Genomic DNA, 6,000 nt, shown 5'->3' with positions numbered 1-6,000 from the left:
CACTGAGCAGAACCAGCTAGGGCTCTTTTGGTTCTTTCTTAGGATTTCTGTCTCTGCTTACACTACTTTCTGATCTCTCACTTTCTTTAGTGTTAGCATGATGTCTTTCTTCATTTCATCTTTTATTCTATATGCATCTTTATATTTAAAGTAGGTTTCTTCTAGAAAACATATAGTTGGGTTAGGTTTTTTGATCCACTCTGACATATTTAGGATAAACCTAAAGAAATCCATTGCCACAGCATATAAAAATTAAACCTCTGAAAACTAAAGGCAAAGAAAATTTCTTAAAGGGGCCATAGAAAAAATGTTTAACCTACAGGGAAAAACAATTTGAATGACAAGAGATTTCTCATCAGAAACTATGGAGACAAACAGTAAATATCTCAAAAAAATTTTTTTGTTTTAGTTGCTGAGAGAAAAGAAAATGTAACTCAGAATTTCATAGCCAGTGGAAATAGCCTTTAGGAATGAAGGGAAATTCAAGCAAGATATTCTCAGGGGAAGGAAAACTGAAATAATTTGTCACAGCAGATCTACCTTTAAAAAAATAGCTAAAGGAAGTTTTCTAAATGGAAAGAAAATGATGGAAGAAACTTTGAAACATCATGAATTAAGAGTTGAGTAAGCAAAATATGAATAAATAGAATAGGCATTTCTTCTCCTCTTGAGTTTTCTAAAGTATATTTATTTGATGGTTGAAGCAAAAAATATAACACTGTTTGGATTTCACGTCATTTCTTGAATCCATAAGTTTATGTCTTTTGCTACCTTTCAGAAGTTTTCATTCATTATTTTTAGCACTTTTTTGCCCTACCCTTTTCCTCTTCTCTTTGATTACAACAACAAATATTATCTTTTGTTAGAGTCTCAAAGATCCCTAAGGCTCTAATTATTTTCTAATCTATTTTCTTTCTGCTGGTTACATGAATAATTTCTATTGTTCAGTCTTCAAGTTCACTGATTCTTTCCTCTATCTCCTCCATTTTATTGTTAGGCCTGTCCTCTGAACTTTTAATTTTGGTTATCATATTTTTCAGTTCTAAAATTTCTACTTGGTTCTAATTTTTATCTTCTGTTTCTTTGCTGAGACTTTCTTTTTCCTTGCTGAGGTTTTCTATTTTTCTTCCGCTAGATTCAAGTGTTTGTGATTGCTCATTGAAGCTTTTTTTTAAGGGAGGAGGAGAGATCAATGATGAGAGAGAATAACGGATTGGCCGTCTCCTGCATGCCCCACTCTGGGGATCAAGCCAGCAACCCGGGCATGCGCCTCCAACCAGAATTGAACCCCCCCCCCCCCCCCCCCCCCCCCCCCCCCAAGTCCACTGGCCAATGCTCCATCCACTGAGTCCAACTGGCTCTGGCATTTTTTGATGGCTGTTTCAACATCTGTGTCAGATAATTTTAATGAGCCTGTCATCTTGGTATTGGCACCCATTCATTGTCTGTTTTCATTTTGTTTGGTTGTTGGTATAATGAACATTTTTAGGTTGAAATATGGAGTTTTGTATTATGTTGTGATTCTACATCTTACTTAAACCTGTTTTAGCTGGATTTCTCTGACATCACTTCAGCAGCAGAAGGGAGGGCACTGCCTCTTTATAGTCAGGTGGTTGTAGAAACCCAGGTTTCTTAGTCTCTATTGACTTGTGGATAAGAGTCTTCTTCTTATTGCTTCGTAGGACGCCATGGGTGGGAAAGTGCAGGATATCAAGGTTCTGGAGAAAGATGGCAAGGGGCAGACGTGTCCCTTGCAACTCCCCAGCCAGAGGTACTCCTTCTCCCAAGAGGATACCTCAGGTCATGGGGGACGGGATCACCTCACAGCTGAGTACTACACGGCGCTGGGGGTCAGGCTGGTTGATGGCTGGGAACATTACTGGGAGGTGCACTCTGAACCAGACAGAAAGGCATTTAGCTTGGGGGTGGCCTACTGCAGTCTGGGCCACTTTCAGCAGCTAGGCAAGACTGCAGGGTCCTGGAGGCTGCTCATCAACACCTGGTTGTGGTGTCCTATCCTACAATGCCCATATCAAACAACTGCTGCACACCTTCAAGGCCAAGTTCACTCAGCCACTGCTGCCTGCTTTCAGTTTGGTGTGGCAGCTTACAGGTGACGACAGGCCTACAGGTTCCCAGCTCTGTATGCTACCTGCAGAAGAGAGGCAGGGCCACCAGCAGCTCCAACACTGGCCTCACCTAGGCCAGTGCACTCAGGCAGGTTGATTTTAGGGGCCACCACCAGGCCTGGGCTGTTTCAGCCAGGCACCCTCCTCTCACTTGGTGCTGGGAGCCTTAACTCCTAATGGGGATCACCAATAGGAAGCAGGCACCAGGGCAGGCCCTCCTCCCCAGCTCACTTCTTAATAAAAGTCTGAAAAACACTGGAAAAATCAGTTTTATTTTTCCCCTCATTAATGCAGTAGATAGCTTACTGTAATATAGTAACACCACCCAAACAAAATAAAACCAGAAAGCAAAATCAGCCCAGAACAAACACAACCTGCAACCATGACAACATTTTGTCAACAATCTAGACTTAGAAATTTAAGAGGCTTGGCAAAGGGATAAAATATTCTACTTTTGTTAATTCTGTCCATGGACTTCATTAAGATTAGTTAGTAGGAAAGTTTTTGTTGTAAGCTGATGGTTGCATTATTTAAGAGTATAGGGAGACACAAAGAGGATCCTGGTTCATTGGGAGACGGGAGTTACTGATAAAGGGAGAACTTATGGACATTTGAGAAGACTAAGGTTTTTCTTTCTGCAAGCTGTCTGTGGTTATATGATGGCTAATGACACATGCTTATCATTTCACCTCCACTCTTAAAGGCCGAGGCCCTGCTATATGGTCTCATCTACTCTATAAAACTCATACATTGTGGACATTATTCACAAGTGAGTGGAAGGACAAAGGAGTTCCTGGTTGATGAAGTGGTTTTAGCCTCATTTCTGTTGGGTGATTCTAAAAGTCCTGTCTCCTCACTGGCTTCTTTTGACTCCACCCCAGTAGAGAGGGGGGAGGGGCGCCTCATTATTGTGTGTGTGGAGGGGAGGTGGATGCACAGATTTCCCTCTTGGTCTCCATTGTGGATAAACACCAGTGATTGTTTGAATCTAGACTCCTAACAAGTTTATGAAAGTTAAACTGCCTCTAAATAAGACATTTTAATTTTTCAAAGGAGAGGAGACATTTGTAATTTTTGAGAAATCGAAGATAGCGCAAAAATGAAAGGGGGAATATACCTTCTGATTTTGTTCTGAAAAGTTTATCTTACTGCCAATTGTTACTTAACATGTTGATTTATTTGGCATTCTCCTACTTTATCTATTTGTGTGTGTATGTGTATGTGTGTGTGTGCTTTAGGTTTAAGATTAAGCAATTGTATTCTTAGAGGGAAGTTATAGTAACTTCACAGAAATATTTTGATCCCTCTGAAAGAAATTGCTTTTGCAATATTTTATCTGCATGCTGTTCTCTCACTGCATTCCACTTCTCGGAGACACAACTTTATAGGGATGAGTACATTGCTGGGAAAAATTTCTTCTACCCATTTTCGCAGGTCAGAAACCTTGGTTGCTGGAAGCTCATGGTATATTGTTCTTAAATAAAATAATAATTTTATAAGGAAGTTCTGGTCTTGGCTACATATTGGCAACATGTCTAACTAAATTTTTTTGTTTAAATTATCAACTTACTTTCATTACCTTCTACTCGATGTCAATTCATTGCACGGATTCACCCTGTATATGAGAATTTTATACCCTTTGACCAACATTTCCCCATTTTCCGCAAAAATGAAAGGTGGAATATACTTCTGATTTTGTTCTGGAAAATTTGCCTTACTGCTAATGGTTATTTAACATGTTGATTTATGTTGCATTCTCCTAGTTTATCTGTGTGTGCCCACACGCGCGCGTGTGCGCCCTTTAGGTTTAAGACTAAGCAATTGTATTCTAAGAGGGAAAGTTATAGTAACTTCACAAATATTTTGATCCCTCTGAAAGAAATTTGCTTTTGCAATATTTTATCTGCATGCTGTTCTCTCACTGCATTCCACTTCTCGGAGACACAACTTTATAGGGATGAGTACATTGCTGGGAAAAATTTCTTCTACCCATTTTCGCAGGTCAGAAACCTTGGTTGCTGGAAGCTCATGGTATATTGTTCTTAAATAAAATAATAATTTTATAAGGAAGTTCTGGTCTTGGCTACATATTGGCAACATGTCTAACTAAATTTTTTTGTTTAAATTATCAACTTACTTTCATTACCTTCTACTCGATGTCAATTCATTGCACGGATTCACCCTGTATATGAAAATTACTTATTTGGGCCATGATGGAGAGAGTTATGACCAAAACCTCCCCTTGTCTTCTGTGTGCTTCTCACCGTGTACAGAATCAAATTTAAGAGGCAGCTAAGGAGATTAGACTGTATGATGCCTCAGTGTTTTAAGGGACATGTCAGAAACTGTTGATGTTCAGATTTCAGGATAAAGGGGAAAATATCAATTCAGAAAGTAGACCCAAGCATGAAGGATACGAAGAGGCTACAAAAGCAAGTGTAGGGAAGAGCTATTATTTTTGATGAGGAATTATGACAAAGTATGAGACTGTCCACTTGAGGTACTGATTTTCCTTTCCAAATCTTGATGAGCCTTAATTGTGATCATTATTGCACTTCACTTTTCAGAGGTAATGGTATATTGTTCTTAAATAAAATAATAATTTTATAAGGAAGTTCCGGTCTTGGCCACATATTGGCGACATGTCTAACTAAATTTTTCTTTAAATTATCAACTTACTTTCGTTACCTTCTGCTCGATGTCAATTCATTGCATGGATTCACCCTGTATATGGAAATTACTTATTTGGGCCATGATGGAGAGAGTTATGACCAAAACCTCCCCTTGTCTTCTGTGTGCTTCTCACCGTGTACAGAATCAAATTTAAGAGGCAGCTAAGGAGATTAGACTGTATGATGCCTCAGTGTTTTAAGGGATATGTCAGAAACTGTTGATGTTCAGATTTCAGGATAAAGGGGAAAATATCAATTCAGAAAGTAGACCCAAGCATGAAGGATACGAAGAGGCTACAAAAGCAAGTGTAGGGAAGAGCTATTATTTTTGATGAGGAATTATGACAAAGTATGAGACTGTCCACTTGAGGTACTGATTTTCCTTTCCAAATCTTGATGAGCCTTAATTGTGATCATTATTGCACTTCACTTTTCAGAGGTAGTATTTCTCTGACTATTACAGATAATATCCAGTTCTGCCATATAATTTAGAAGGATTGGTCTAGGATTTAGCTTGCAAAATGCAATGGTAGAGAAACAGAAATGGCTACAGTTGTAAGTGCTTTAAAAGTGCTGCAGCTTAAAGAACTGTCAAGGAAAAGTGAAGAGAAATTTAGAAAAAAACTTTGTATATAAAAAAAGACATACTTAAGACTGGAAGAAATTTGATATAAAGGGTGAATGTGTGGATGAGGGAAAAAATGTTTACTTTTTTCTTTCTGCTTGAAATCTATTTTAACCAAATCTAGTTATTGGTATACTTTTATAGATTTTTTTTACAGGATAAAGGGGAAAATATCAATTCAGAAAGTAGACCCAAGCATGAAGGATATGAAGAGGCTACAAAAGCAAGTGTAGGGAAGAGCTATTATTTTTGATGAGGAATTATGGCAACGTATGAGACTGTCCACTTGTGGTGCTGATTTCCCTTTCCAAATCTTGATGAGCCTTAATTGTGATTATTATTGCACTTCACTTTTCAGAGGTGGTATTTCTCTGACTATTACAGATAATATCCAGTTCTGCCATATAATTTAGGATTGGTCTAGGATTTAGCTTGCAAAATGCAATGGTAGAGAAACAGAAATGGCTACAGTTGTAAGTGCTTTAAAAGTGCTGCAGCTTAAAGAACTGTCAAGGAAAAGTGAAGAGAAATTTAGAAAAAAACTTTGTATATAAAAAAGACATACTTAAGACTG

Source organism: Myotis brandtii, unplaced genomic scaffold, assembly GCF_000412655.1.
Source record: "Myotis brandtii unplaced genomic scaffold, ASM41265v1 scaffold714, whole genome shotgun sequence".
Lineage (NCBI taxonomy): Eukaryota > Metazoa > Chordata > Mammalia > Chiroptera > Vespertilionidae > Myotis > Myotis brandtii.
Note: the sequence above shows the minus strand (reverse complement) of the source record.